This window comes from Misgurnus anguillicaudatus, chromosome 10, assembly GCF_027580225.2.
Source record: "Misgurnus anguillicaudatus chromosome 10, ASM2758022v2, whole genome shotgun sequence".
In the NCBI taxonomy this organism is placed as follows: Eukaryota; Metazoa; Chordata; class Actinopteri; order Cypriniformes; family Cobitidae; genus Misgurnus; species Misgurnus anguillicaudatus.
In genome coordinates, this window is record NC_073346.2 from 9,550,999 (window position 1) to 9,566,558 (window position 15,560).

At 37.6% G+C, this 15,560-nt stretch overlaps 1 long non-coding RNA gene across 1 annotated transcript in view; it reads right to left on the minus strand.

The window, feature by feature from the left end:
- The window catches only part of LOC129448480 (uncharacterized), a 122,622-nt gene that overhangs the window by 39,207 nt on the left and 67,855 nt on the right, over window positions 1-15,560 (minus strand). The window contains exon 3 of the long non-coding RNA XR_008645752.2: window positions 11,496-11,838. This is a non-coding gene — a long non-coding RNA (uncharacterized lncRNA). The remainder of the gene's footprint in view (window positions 1-11,495; window positions 11,839-15,560) is intronic.

Sequence of the window (15,560 nt, forward strand, 5' to 3'; positions counted from 1 at the left end):
AGTTGATTATTTTTCTGTAAACCACACACCTACCTTGTCAAATGTCTTAAAATAGGCAACAGAGCAATGTTTGTGGTAACCGTGGTATAAGCGGAATAATTTTCGAAAATAATGGACACCCAAAGTGTTACCATCTAGGGCAGGGGTGGGCATCGAGGGCCACAGTCCTGCAGAGTTTAGCTTCAACCTTAATCGAACACACCTGAATGTCATTTCCAAACAGTCCTGAAGACTTCAATTAGATTTTTCAGCTGTGTTTGATTGGGGTTGGAGCTGAACTCTGCAGGGACACTGGCCCTCAGGACCAGGAGTTGCCCACCCCTGATCTAGGGTGTGGATTATTTTCTTATAATTCAACGACCTGTCGTCAATTATTCCTTACTTAAAGGATTTGTCTGAAAGAATGTTTAAAATCAAACAAGCAGAGGAGCAGGGTACCAATTTACAGTGATAGTGTGGCCACAGTGTTCATCCCGTCCTGCTAAGAAAACTCACAGACCGTGAAACCCCTTTAATTATGCAAATGTACAGTTGTAAAAATGGACTGACTGGAGAACTTATGACCAACACTGGTAATGAAGGGAGAAAAGAGCAAGGATCTGACTCACTGACTCGGAGAGAGTACAGAGCCTCAGTGACAGCCTCCAAAGAGTTCAGCTCTCACAAATGCATTGTGTTCAGGGGGATTACCATGATATTTGACCCACACTGGAATTCAGGAAGTTCATTATAGCACATCCTCTCATGTGAAGTGGGTCACTGAGTCTTGTAAAGACAGCAGATGTAACTCTCTCTGCTTAAAGTATTTCAGATAAGCTTCCTCCTAAAGATTTATGGTTGTGGAGTTAATATCAAGTCAGATATGCTTTAAAAGAGGACTGAATTAGTTAAATGCACACGCCTGGCACTTTCAAATACGAGTATCTCTTAACGCATACCTTATAAGTTAAAAAATGTGCACGTTGAGTAAAAAGCTAAATGCCTCCTGTGGTGATGGTGAAAATGCTGGTTTGCCTCAGCGCACCTCCTGAGAACATTCAGCCAAGACCAATTTACACAGGTGAAAGGATGGGAGTGAGGCATTAGTGGGGAGATTTCAGTTGGGGTAGGGGGGAGTCGACAAAACCAAAGATTTGCGAAGTAAGCACACCGAGGGGAAATGGGGACTTGGTATACTAAAGGCTAATCCAGCTAGATAACCCCACACTGAAAGAACTTGTTTGAGAAGCATCATCTTAAATTTATTATTAACTTGTGTCCTTTTGCTGTGCTGCAAGTTTTAAAATGACTGACTTGAAAGCAGTGGCGGCTCGTGACTGCTCATCTGAGGGGCGCTAATTCAAGTGTTTGTTGCGTCATGTGAACCATGTGCATCACATGCAGTGTTGCCAACTTGGCGACTTTGTCGCTAGATTTAGCGACTTTTCAGACCCCCTTGGCGACTTATTTTTAAAAATAAAAATGTTTATTTTTCTGGCGTTGTTGTAGATTTTTGGAGACTTTAACGTGAAAGCGCGTGTCGTATGGTCTTTAAATAAAAAAAATCACTGTACCAAAAAAATAAATGTATTCGAGTGAGCTAAGCAGCAGCAGATTCAGAACAGACAAACTGTTATGGAGCTGATCAACGCGTTAATAAGCTATGTACCTAGAAAACAACGTTTCCCATCATTTATCAGCGTATCCTTATATGTTTTGAAACTGGACTGTTTGGACATTTAAATATGAACATCCACATGTTTCGTTTTATAAGAACAGAAGCAGATAAATGAACGAGAAAACATTTTTAGGCATTCATGTGTATTAAAATTAAATTTGTGAAAGTTCAGAGAGAAAGGAAAACGTGAAACAGCCAATGTAGTAAGAATGCAAATACTACGTGATGACGTCACGGGTATGCTAAACGCGAAATACTTTATCATAAACCCTTTAGACGCGTCTGCAGCAGGCACTTATTTTGGCATGACACGTGATGCACACACCATTACTCGATGCGCAAAACACATATTTTGAAAAAAGGAACCACACACATGACGGGCTACATACATGTTGTGACGAACTTCGCATCGAGCGCCCTCAAAAAAAAAAAGAAATCACTGGCCGCCACTGCTTGAAAGCACTTTGGGTATCCAAACTTGAATCATTAAGTGCTGGAGTGCAAAAATCCAATAAAAACATGCTAAACGAAATACACTTACTGTATATAATATTTTTTATTTATAATCCGTTTATCTTTTACTTTAATTTGCTTGTAAATGTATTTATGCCCTCTTTGTTTAATTTCTCCCCCCCCCCCCTTATGATCTTAATGTTAATTTCATCTACACTCCATGTACTTATATTGTCTGATGGTTTCCTATGTTTATTACTTGGAGAAATGCTTATTTGTTGTTGTATCTTAATTATTTTTGATTGCAATAAAAAAAATCTGTTTTTTTTTTACATGTACCAGGGCGAGAGGGTCAATATTTGGCTTGAAGTATTTGGCTACAATTACATCACATACACAACTGACTTATACCAGCTCCCCTAGGACAGCTCATTTCCTTATTCGACTTTAAAAAGTTAATATAAAAATACAGTCAACAATAGACAGGTGCAAGAAAAAATATGAGGTGTAAAAACACTTGTGGTTTAAAAAGTCTCCACTGAATTATTAATAGAGATCAAACAATAGGAAAAACAGTGTTTGTAGAGAGACAGAAAATGCAACAACATCTATTACAAAAATTTGCTGCAAAGAGCAAATATGGGGTCAGGTGCATCTGTGGCACTCACACTGTTTATGCAAACTGTCATTGTTTACTCACTTTCGTGTTGTTACAAACCTGTATACCTGAATACATAGCCTTTACAGAAATATTACACTTAAAAAACACTTTACAATCTTTTTATATTTTAAAATGAAACAATATGTTATTTGAACAATTACACCTTTTTGAGCCATCAATGTAGCAATATTTGATTTTTATTAATTAATTAGAATTCCAAGCACCACAGAAGTGCTCGTCCCCACAGTGATGTACAGAGCGAAAATGCTTTATTTTGAGATCAAAAAGAATGTTTTCTTCCATTTAAAATACAATAATGTGTCCATAACTATCAAATATATGATGTAAATTACATTAAAAAACAAAATGCTAAATAAATTTTATAAAATATATAATGAAAGTAGTGGTCCTCTGGAGTTGTGTCACTGGTGTTAACAAAAAAGCTTTTATTTTTAAATAAAAATCACACTGATGACATCACTTGACTTCCTTCTTTCACTTTCCTGAAGATCTATGAAGAGAAGCCCACTGTCTCTTTTCAGTTATCAGAAATCTTCTCATTTATCTCATGATTTCTTATGAAGCTTTTAGTTTAAGTCACTGGTATGACCTCCTTTATTGTTTGGGAATTGCAAAAAACTAGAATACAAATGGATTAAACTATACTTAATTTAATGAGTATACAAAGATTGACAACATGTGGTTATACTTTACAGCAGCAATTTTGTAAAATGCCGTTTTCACGAAAATTGTCACTGGTGTTACTGTCACTGGTGTTACCTTCCTTATGGGTAACACCAGTTAAGATCAGTTAAACCAGTGACTGGTGATTTGTTGTGTCACTGGTGTTACTGTCACTGGTGTTACCTTCATTATGGGTAACACCAGTTAAGATCAGTAAAACCAGTGACTGGTGATTTGTTGTGTCACTGGTGTTACTGTGTTTGTTTTTCTTTCACATTAAATAAAATCTTTCACATGTGACATGATGATCATTTTAAATGCATTGAATTCTGCTACACTTAAGAATTAAGCTTTAAAGCTGAAAAAATTAAACACATTTAATATTGCTAAAAAAGTAAGGCAACACCAGTGACAAACAAATGGTGTATGCAGTTTTTAAGTACATGCACACAAAAAAAAAATTATTAAGCTGTCATTTATGTGTACTCATATTGTCAAAAAGTAATCTAATAATGTGGTTATTATTAGATAATGACCCAAAGATATTTTGAGCATTTTTTGTAAGCACTATTTTGTCCTACTATAGAAGTCAATGGTGCTTCTCTTTCCTGCTTCATTACAAATATCTTCCCTTGTGTTCAGCGGAAAGAAATGTATACAGGTTTGTAACAACATGAGGGTGACTAAATGACATTTATAATTATTTTTTTATTTTTGAGTGAACTGTCCCTTTAAGAAGCAAAGCATTTTAAACAACTTTTTAACCAGCAGGGGGCAACTCCACCAAATTTACATGTTTCTCAGAGCAACTTGGCAGTAACACATGAAGGTTTGTCTCAATGTGATAAACAGAAATGTTAAACTATTATTAATATCAAACAGATTCTCAAATGCGAGCAGAGATATTAAAGGGATGGTTCACCTAAAAATTAAAATCATTTACTCACTCTCATGTTGTTACAAATCTGTATACATTACTTTGTTCTGATAAACAGGGAGAAATACATTTTCAAAAATGTTTGTAACCAAACCGTTTATGAGCCCCAATCTCTTCCATAGTACTCTTTCTCCAACTATGGAAGTGAATGGGGCTCATGATCGGCTCATGAAGTATCTTGTATACATGTTTGTAACAACATGAGAGTGAGTAAATAATGACAGACTTTTTATTTTTGGGTGAAGTCTCACTTTAAGAATCAATATGGCAGACCTTCATGTTTTATCATAAGGCTGCTATGAACTTCTACCTAGAAATATAAGTAACAGAACAAAATAGACAGCTAAGAGTTACAGTCATCTGTGAGAACATAAACCCATGGTTTGTATCTCTCTCCCACCTCATCCTTCTTTCAGGCGGTTACAGTGGCCTGGTTTCCACCTCTGACCACAGACAGGCCTCGGGGTTCCTGTTTACTTGTTGCTAACATGAAAGGCATTTGCCAGCAGGCTAGACACACTCGCACACAAACACACGCACATATGACACTCCGGTTTCCTCCGAGCTAAAGCCATCGATAAACAACTTACAGCGCATTGCGAAAAGCACCCGAATCAGCTGTTTCACACGAATATGAGATTCGTCATGAGATAACTACAAGATTTATGCAACATCACATCCTGCACAGGAATCGGCCAGCTCTGGATATGCACTTCCGTGTTACTAAACAAACATATTAGCCACCGATGGGAAAATCTGTCTGTTTTTATTCTCGTTAGTTTGCAATGCAATAGGAGCAGAGCAGTCTTGTCAAATCTTTTCAGATTTTGCACCTGGTTTCACTAAAGCCAACTGGCCTTGCTCCCACCTTTGAATAGGGTCAGCCAATTCAGAGCTTAAAGTCTTGTTCTCTTCTGCATTCCTATAGAAGCACATCTCCAGACTTTTCCCCTCTGCTCAGTAATGACAAAAGGGAGGTGAATAACACGACAGGCTGACACTTTCATGCATATGCTAATATAAACTGTCAAAACGTTTGGTAATATGTTGTTGGGAACAGGTTGAACAATGCTGAGTAGGACAAACTGAATACAACAGTGAAGCAATTACAAAAGTGGCTTATTGGTGGTGTTTGCAGTGGGGTTATGGGTTTGTTTAAATCCATAAACCTACAGATGTGCTTAAATTAGTAATATGATAATATTCGAAGTCATCAGATTTAGGATTTTTATTGCATTGTATCGTTTAATGGATGGAAATTTGTCTTTGGCTACTAAAAAATACAGCTAATAAGAATAGGCAGACAAATAACATAGAAATACAGTTTATGCCAATTACATTTGCTATGCAGCATTAAAAATCTTGATGGAGTTTGAAATGAGAGACCTCTTAAACACTTTTTATTTGATAGAGGGACTTTCTAGCGCCTGGCTTCACTGTAAAAAAAAAAGATTTGCTTTTAACTCTTTCCCCACCAGTGTTTTTCAAAAGAGTTGACAGCCAGCACCTGCATTTTTTATGATTTTCACACAAGTTTAATGCCTTCCTTGCATTCAAAAACAAAAAAGCTAACTTCGTTTTTGTAAAGGACTTTTGTTAGAGATCAGATTCAGAATGATGATCAAAACATACACAGAGTTTTCACTGTTTTGGGATCAGTGGATGCATTAGTGTTTTATAAGTTGGGTAAGATCGCCACCTCGTAGATAATAGCGGAAATATGGATTGCCATAAAAACTTGTAATTGGCAGGGAAGCGTTTTTATATTTTATTTTATTTTGTGCCACCATACTTACTTGTGTAACTACTCGTGTAACAGTCTTTAACTCTTTCCCCGCCAGCGTTTTGAAAAAAAGTTGCCAGCCAGCCCCAGCATTTTTCCTGATTTTCACAAAATGCCTTCCAGAAAATGTTCTTCTTTAAATATATAAACAAACAATATATCAAATGAAAGAACAGACCCTCTGCTTAAAAAAAAAAACGTTTCATCCAACCTTCATTATTTCTCTTTTTATCACCTCTCAAATATGTGTAGGTTTCTTTAAAAAAAAACTATAATTCCATTTTTGTGAAGGACTTTTGATAGAGATTGGATTCAGAGCGATCTTTAAAACATACACAGAGTTCTTTCTCTTTCACGTGAGGCGCTACTTCCGGGTTGTATAAGTTATGGAAGTCCGCCACCTGGTAGATAATAGTGGTATTTTGTAAAGCCGGAAATTCTCCTCATTGGCAAGGAAGCGTTTTCTCCTAATTGACGAGCTATCTCGTCGATGGCGGCGAAAGAGTTAAATAGGGAAAACTAGGGCTGGGCAAAAAAAATCTATATTTCGATTAATAGGTATTTTTTATATAGTCGATCCAAAATCGATTCTCAAAGGCCACGAATCTTTTATTTTTTCATATTTATTTCGGCAAACATTGAACGTAAGATTAGCGTTAATCTAATTACTAGTCTTTTTTCAGGTGCTTCGTCGACGTTGATGCCACCTTCACATAAAAAGTCAGAGGTATGGAAGCATTTTAGATTTTGCAAGCAAGACGACGATGATAGTGTTTTGGATTTTAATTTTTTAAAATGAATTACCCACTTGTAAACTTCTGTTCACTGTTCTTTTTTATAAATATAGTATTTGTATTTCTATATTCATTGAGTTGAATCGAGAACTGAGTATAAAAATCGGCCCGAGAACCGTAATCGAAAATCAATCTGAGAATCGAAATCAAATCGATACCTTATGAATCGAAATCGAATCGGTTTGGAACATCTGAATCGATACCCAGCCCTAGGGAAAACATGGAAGTGTTTTGTGGCTCCTAAATTCTGTTTGGATCCTAAGGAATGAATGGTGCAAATGAATGGTGCTAAATGCTAACACATTCACAACATGCTGTACAAAGATGAAGTGCAAGCATTAAATAAAGATAGGTATGTATTCATTCATCTAAGTTGAGGTAAGAACATAGTAAATATTGAAAAACTGTGGTGTTTCCCTTTAATTGACGAGATAACTTGTTAATGGCGAGGAAAGAGTTAAAAAAGTAAGTTTCCTGGTTGCCTTAGAATGTTGAGTTAATTCAAATTAAAAATCATCAGTGAACTCAAAAAAAATGTGTCAACAAAAATGTTTACGTTGCATTAACAAAGTTTTTTTAGGGCAACAAGGTAACTTAATTTTTTAAGTTGATGCAACTTTTTTGCAGTATCTGGCTTTAAAGAGGCTGAGAACCATGTGCAATAATATATTTTTTTTCTATAATACAGGTGAAAATCTTATAGACATGAACTTGCTGGGATTTAATGAGTAAACATTTTAAAGATAGACTTTTTGATTATAACAACAGCATATTTGCATTTCTGAATTTGCCAGTTACTTTTATCCAAAGTGACTTACATTACGCACTATATGTGTGATTTGAACCCACAGCCTTTGCATTGCTAATGCAGCACACTACCAACTAAGCTACAGGAACACAAACACCATAGCAATCATCTTACGTTGCCATGACAACCATTCAGTACTTTTTCTTCAGTTCTGTCTTTCAGTCCATGCAACACTTCTCAATCCTGTTCCATCCCCAAATTTCCACCTTTCACTAAAAAACAAAACAAAAACATTTCTTGACAGCATTGTTGCACGGCCATCTTCACCTGACAGCACCCTAACAAGGTTCTAGGCAGGGCCAATGAGTGCAGAACAGTGCCGGTCGAATGATGTGATCCTAAAGGAATGCGCCCTCTGACCCACATCCAGAAGCCTGTATAAAGGGATGCCAAGTGGTCAGGAGAAGAATGGCCAGTGTTTGGGACCCCTGCGGCCCGTCCCCCGCCCTTCAATCTGAAAACCGCCCGCTCTTTCCGAACACTGTGCCGTTTCTAATCCACCCCTGCGTTGTCTTGGTGTACGTTAACACCCCTTCCAACTCACACACATGCACTCTTTCTCCCTGTCTCTCTCCGCAGCTGCAGTGAGAAAGGCCCGCGTTCTTTATGTAATCACCTCGGAGACATAGTGCCACCGCGTGAGGCCTTTATTGTCTGGCAGTGGAGAGGGCCGCTCCAAATAGTTGCCGTGCTTGGATGAGTGGTCTGCTGTTAGAGTAAGTGTGGATGGAAAACAGACAGTGGAGACCACACTTGAATACTGACGACAGATGAGCAGGTGCACCCTTACAAACACATACACACATACAGAAGGACGGGTCAGTGGGTACAAGACGCAGTTAATGTATTTCCAGAGAGAAACAAACCAGCAGTCACTTCATGCAGAAATGTCATTACGAGTAATTTCATGTTTTCTGTATTATTAAATATGAGAGCTAACTGGTTGTCGAAAGCAAAACAGTATTATGTGGGACATCAAAGTACTTTCTATAAATGTAACTCTTATTTAAACCATGAATGCAATATAACAGCTGTCTAACTAGAAACAAGAATAAGCTAACCAAAACATACGAAAGTGTTCCTGTACCTCAGCTTGTAAAGTATTGCGTTAGCAGTGTAAAAAGGTCATGGGTTCGATCCTGTGAAAAAAAAAACTAAAAGTGTATAGTTTGTATTTCACTGTTAGTTGCTTTGGATTAAAGGTGGCATAGAATGTTAAACTGTATTTATAGGCATAGATGATTAATAAGAGTTCTGTACATGGTAATGGGTCTCAAACAACATTGTTACTTTATTTTTATGTAAACCTTGTGCATGCAAAAGACTGCTGGAGAACAGTCCAATCTCAACATAACACAGACTGTGACGTTACAGTTGAGATGTACGCCCCAACGATACATCAACATTAAATTAAGTACAAAGTTGTTAAAATGCTAAAAACAAAGTTGTGACTGCTGAGTTAACGCTATATGCTAGTTAATGCTATATGCTAACGTTTAGGCTGAAGTTCTACTATTGACGTTATACAGTAGTTACGTTTGGCGAGTCCATGCTGAAAAAAACATAAACTTACCACTCAGAAATGTCCATTAACAATCTCCAAATGATTTATTATTCCTCAAGTTTTGTGTCTTCATCTGATACAGACTCAAACATAAGGTCTGTTTACACACACAGAGCTACTGAAGGAGCAGCTCTGAGAAACAGCCAATCAGAGCAGAGCTCAACATTATTATTCATGACCCTTTCAAATAAGGTAATAATAGACCATTTTATTCTAAGGGCAAATCCTAGGGTTGTATATGAACATTTCAGGGCTTTTCAATCTGGGGTCACCAGAAAGCCCCCATGTGCAGTGTTGGGGGTAACGTATTACAAGTAACGTGCATTACGTAATAATATTACTTTTCTAAAGTAACGAGTAAAGTGACGCATTACTTTATAAATGCACACATTAATATTTGAGTTACTTTTTTTTAAAAGTAGTGCAAGTTACTTTTCAGTTTAATTAATTTGAAAAAAAAAAAACATAATGTACTGAATTAAACTGAACATAGTCATGTAGAATTACGCACACTATGCGTGCGTGCCCGAGCGGGAATAGCTTTAGTCAGAAACTAAGATGGCAGGCCAGTGCTTGACATTTTTGGAATTGCATGGAAAATGCAATTTCGAAATGCAGAACTTCTCAGTCATAAAAAGCACCTGCAAGGCCAGAAAAAGATCAAGCCTCAGCCAAGTAAGAAAAAGTAACGCAAAAGTAACTTAAAAGTCACATAAGTTACTTTCCATGAAAAGTAACTAAGTAACGCAATTAGTTAATTTTTTGGGGAGTAACTTAATATTGTAATGCATTACTTTTAAAAGTAACTTTCCCCAACAATGCCCCTGTGGTCCCTCAAAAGGGTCTTAGGGGTCCTGTGAAATTTTAGGAAAGACGAAGCAAAAATTGTTTGTGAAGTTTGTAAAAAATTAGCTTTCTTTATAATATCATATTAATTAAAAATTTTAAATGTTTATTATAAAAAATGCGGATATATGAAAATATATTTTAGGAAAGGGGTCCCTTAACGTTCATCGTATGTGTAGGTCTCTGCCATCATAAAGTTTAAAAAGCTCTGCTTTAGCTATTCAATCTCGATTTTACATCATTTTCAAAATGTTACATAATGTAATTCAACTAAATTTAACCTTGAAAAAACAAACAGGTATGCTGGTTTCTCCATTGATTTTGGGTGTTCCTGTAGCTCTATTGGTAGCGCATTGCATTAAAAAAAATGGTAACACTTTACAACAAGGTTCATTAGTTAATGTATTAAACAACATGAACAAACCATGAGCAATACACTTGTAACAGTATTTATTCATCTTTGTTCATGTTAGTTAATAGAAATTAAACTTTTAAAGGGGCCATGTCACACAAAATCTGACTTTTTCCATGTTTAAGTGCTATGACTGGGTCCCCAGTGCTTCTATCAATCTAGAAAATGTGAAAAAGATCAACCCAGTAACTTAGTTTTGGTAAACCATTCTCTACAAGCATGTGAAAAAATAGGTCATTGAAATTTGGCTCTCCTTATGATGTCATAAGGAGCTCTTATTATAATAATACCACCCCTTAATCTGCACTATCCAACCACAGCACTGCCATTTAGTGCAGAGAAAAGCACTATTGAGTTTTTATTGCAACAAACCACCATCATTGTGATCAGTGTTTGCATTTCATCAGCTCATTTGCATTTTAAAGGACACACCCAAAACGGCACATTTTTGCTCACACCTACAAAGTGGCAATTTTAAAATGCTATAATAATTTTGAGCAAAAACTTCACATTTGTGCTCTGGGGACACCAAAGATTTATTTGACATCTTAAAAAAGTCTTGTGCCATGGCCCCTTTAATTGTTTGTTCATGTTAGTTGACAGTGCATTAACTAACGTTAACATGATTTTAATAAAGTATTATTAATTGTTGAAATTAACATTAACAAAGATGAATAAATGCTGTATAAGTGCAGTTAACTAATGTTAACTAATGAACCTTATTGTAAAGTGTTACCAAGAAAATGTAATTCCTTGTGAACACAATGTATACCTTGTAATGCACTGTAACTCGCTTTGGATAAAAGCATCTGGCAAATGAAAAAAAAATATGTGTAACTGTCCAACTTAACAAGACATAAAAAAAAACTTTTAAAACAGAAAGATTATGTACTGACCAGGCACTTAAATGTGGCAGCAGAACGTTCACGTCCCCGTTCATCCCTTCACACTTGTGTGTTAGTTCATCAGAGGGCCTGTAGAGTTTGATAGCGGTGTAATGTCATCTTTGTGCTGTAATTTCCACACAGTATCTCCACTGTTTGCAGCAGTGTGAGGAAGAGGAGGAGAATAAGAGCCCAGAGCAGATCTGCGATCGGTCCCGGGGTCAGACCTGCGTGTCTGAAAGAGAGGCTTTGTCTGGCATATGCCGCGCTGCTGAAAACGGACACCCGGGGAGATTACGGCCCAAAGAATAACTTCATGAGAAGCCCCTTCACTGCACCAAATGTCACCGCTGCCCTGCAATACACAGTGAATGAAGATACGGTCACAAAATGCAGCAAACATGGCAGGAGACGTCTATCTCTCTCTGTATTCACCTGATTATAAAGGTTATATTGTAGTGTGAAGGCTGTTTAATGGTTGTTTGTGTAGTATCATGATGGATTTTAAACAGTGATGGATGTATTTCTAACTTTGATGTATCATTAGAATATGAAACTTTGGCCTGGATTACACAGACAGGGTCACGTATATTGTAAATATAGCCATGATTAAAAGGTACAGGGACGTGATATGCAGATAATAGGCCTCCAGTGCCTCATTGCTTTAAAAATCAATATCTTCATTACAAATATTAGAGATGCCAATTACTATTAATATGATATTGTATTAAGCAAATTCATCTGCCAACAGGGAATATAAAGTCCCTGACTTAATGTAACATTGCTATGCAACGAAAATAGCAGGAATGGGTGCTGTGCTATTGTGTTTTGCATCATAGCTGTTACTATATTGACAGCCCGTGGGCCAAATCCGGCCCGCCAGTCATCTTCCTCGAGCCCGCCTTTATCAGATTTAAAATCAGCGTAGTTAGTTTAAAGCCGCTTTTATACCGTACATGACAAATGATGGCCGATAACCCAGAAGTAATTCCCTATGGAGAGTTGCAAAGGGGCTGCGACCATCTGCAGGTGCATAATTTTCGTATCCAATTTGAGCTTTGGACCCTTAATACATTGTTTTTACTTGTGCGATACACCACATGTGACACATATACAAATATAAATAAAAGGTAAAAATAGGGGTAAAAGTTTGATCCGCATTATAGTTATGTTTTTAAAATCTGGCCCTCAAAGGAAGTTGTTAAAGGCCCCTGCTATACTGTGTATATTAGCACAGCTGAAATGGTGGTCAGAAAGAAATGGGGTGGTACCCTTTCAAAAAGTACAACTTGGCACCTAATGTGTGCATATCAGTACCTAAGAGATACATATTGTATTGGTACCTGTACCTAAATGGTACATATTAGGAGCATTTTAAAGGGTACTATGGCAGTGACAGCTAGGGAACATTTTTTGAAATTTTATTTACTTATTTATTTATTTTTTGACAGTGAGAGTGTTTGTAAATAAATCTTTGATCACCCTCAATGTAATATAATTAATTCACCAGTTACATTTTGCACAAGTGTGAAAAATTGAATAGAGAAATTAAGATTTATAAATTTATAAAAAAAAACACACCAGTGGCCATGCAATAAAATATTTTTTATTTCACACATTTGCAGTGTTTATTTTTTATTCTTCAAACAGACAGCGCAGCAGTATTATAATATTTAACATTTTTTCCTCGAAAGCTTATTATAAGCATCCCTAATCTCACATCATATTCAGAAAAGCAAATATTTCTAAAAAAAAATCTAATGAGCACCGAAGGCTCCGTCATCACAGAGGTGGAGAGACCCGAAGTGGCATTTTAAAGCTGTAAATTGGGATGTCTTGCATAAGCTTCTAATTGAACGCCTGCTGTTGTTAAGGCATTGGAAGGTGACAGCAGGTGAAAGCCGAGTGGTGTTTTTTTTTTTGAGGGTCTGGAATTTAAATGTGCCCTCCTCCTCTTCTCGTTCACACACACATACGGGCGAGCGAGAGAGCGAGAGAGAGTGGCAATCAAGCGTCTCTCCGCATGAGCGCGGCCCGGCACTCACCCATTCTCTCTGGTCCTGTCAATCCCTGTCAGGGTGTCTGGTAGTTATTGTGCCAGCAGCGCTATGCCTGATTATTTATTTAAAAACTCATCCATTGCTCAACACTCCAAGGTCATTGTTTCTCCGAACCGGTACAAGTGTTTTCGGCGTGCTGTTAAAAGTCACTTTAATATAGCTCGGGATGAAGAAGTCTTCATTGAGGAATCGCATATGTTTGCATATGATCCATCAGGCGGACGTCTCGCCGTACACCTTGTCATTCTGTTGCGTTTTATAAAGTAGATCCAGTCTAGATGCCTGAGTGGCTCTGGCTTTCTCTCAGTTTTTCAACTTGCTGGTGTCTATAAAATCGTAATTCTGTTCGGTAACATCCTCGGAAATGTCTACCATGGATGGCCTTTTCTTTGAAATAATTGAAAGTGCAGATGGAACAGCGTAATAATAATAAACATTTATATTGCTCATTTATATGGAAAAATCCATACGCTGCTTTCCTACAATCACACGGAGACAGAAATATATAACATGGACATGCATGGCGGCATTGCTTTCATTGGGAATGGGCCTGTGTATTCATCACTTGGTCATTATATTAAAGAGAGCAATCGCAGAGATGGTTGTGAATGGCAAAACCTTTTATTTTAATCTACAGAGTTGATGTGGGTACGTACGTGCCCGGGTTTGAGGCAATGATGTGGTAGTCTCTCTCTCTCTTTCTCTCTTTCAAAAATGAGCCCAGGCTTTACAATACAAACACTTCTGGGTTGCTGTATATGCAAAGCAGATATCTTTTCTTCAGAAACAGAACAAGCTATATCTGTTCATATGCATTTATGTAATTCCCCAGTGTAGCTAAAAAGCAGAACATGTACTGCGGTACAAAATAAAGCCTGTTTTTCTTTTTACCTGATGACTAAGCAAATCAATGCAAGGATGTTGGTTCTGTGGAGCAGCGGCGGCGAGGGCCTGTCAATCCCTTAATTCGATTCAAAATCCATGTTCGATTTTCCTAAATCAATCCGCCTCAATTCAATACTCTATTTAATAAAGCCTCCATCACGGGAGAACCGCACGTGCTCTGGAAACCTCAGAAAGAAGGTGTGTATCGCACATCAGGAGGGTTTTCTTTAAAACAAAGCAAGTCAAATCCATCACATGAGGCTTTTCAAGAATTCGCCAGCATGTTAAGTACCCACCATCCAAAAAGTTCACTCGCGCAAGCTCGAGGCAAGAGAACCTACTGCGAATCATTTTGAATAAACATAAATATATTCTAGGTTGTTAACTTTTAAGCGTGTATTTAGATGTCTGCTCACATCACGGGTCGCAATAATGTGAATAAGTCAGGTTTGCAATTCAAAAACATTAGAGGGGGAACGGTAACTGCAAAGGAAGGCGAACCCCCACCTCACCGCCGAGAGGGGGGACCACTCCCTGTCTCCAAATGGAAATTAACCCCCCCCCAAAAAACCTCATCAGTATTCCGCTCACGCAGCCTCCAAACGTACAGCAGGGAAGTGGGAGGGGTGTAGAGGGGGGTGTTACTGTGCCAACTACTAACTGACTGTACAATTCCAAAAAAATCCTTATTTTCCTTTCTTACAAACTTCATCTGCAGTTAGTTATGTTTGTTAGCCATATTTAGAAATTGTTTCCTCTTTTGGAAAGTCGTTTTTGGTTTGTGAGACAATCAGGGCTGGCGGGAGGGGCGGGACGCGTCTCTGCGTCTGTCTGTCAGGCAGGCTTTAAAGAAGAGCCGATGGATGAGAATAAATTATGTGGACATTATCATAACATGGAAAAATATCCATCCAATCCAAGATAAATTGCTTCTTGCTTTCAGCTGCTTTAAATTGCCCATCTGACATGTTCCTTCTTTCTTTATTTCTCTGTGGATGTGAAAATATTTTTTCTGTCGTTCACCTAGATTGTAAATGGATGAAGGTGCAGAAACATGTCTGATACTGTACGTGTCCACCAGACGTTTTTTTTACACAGGGTACTTGCTGGCACTTTTATGCAAATCGTAGAG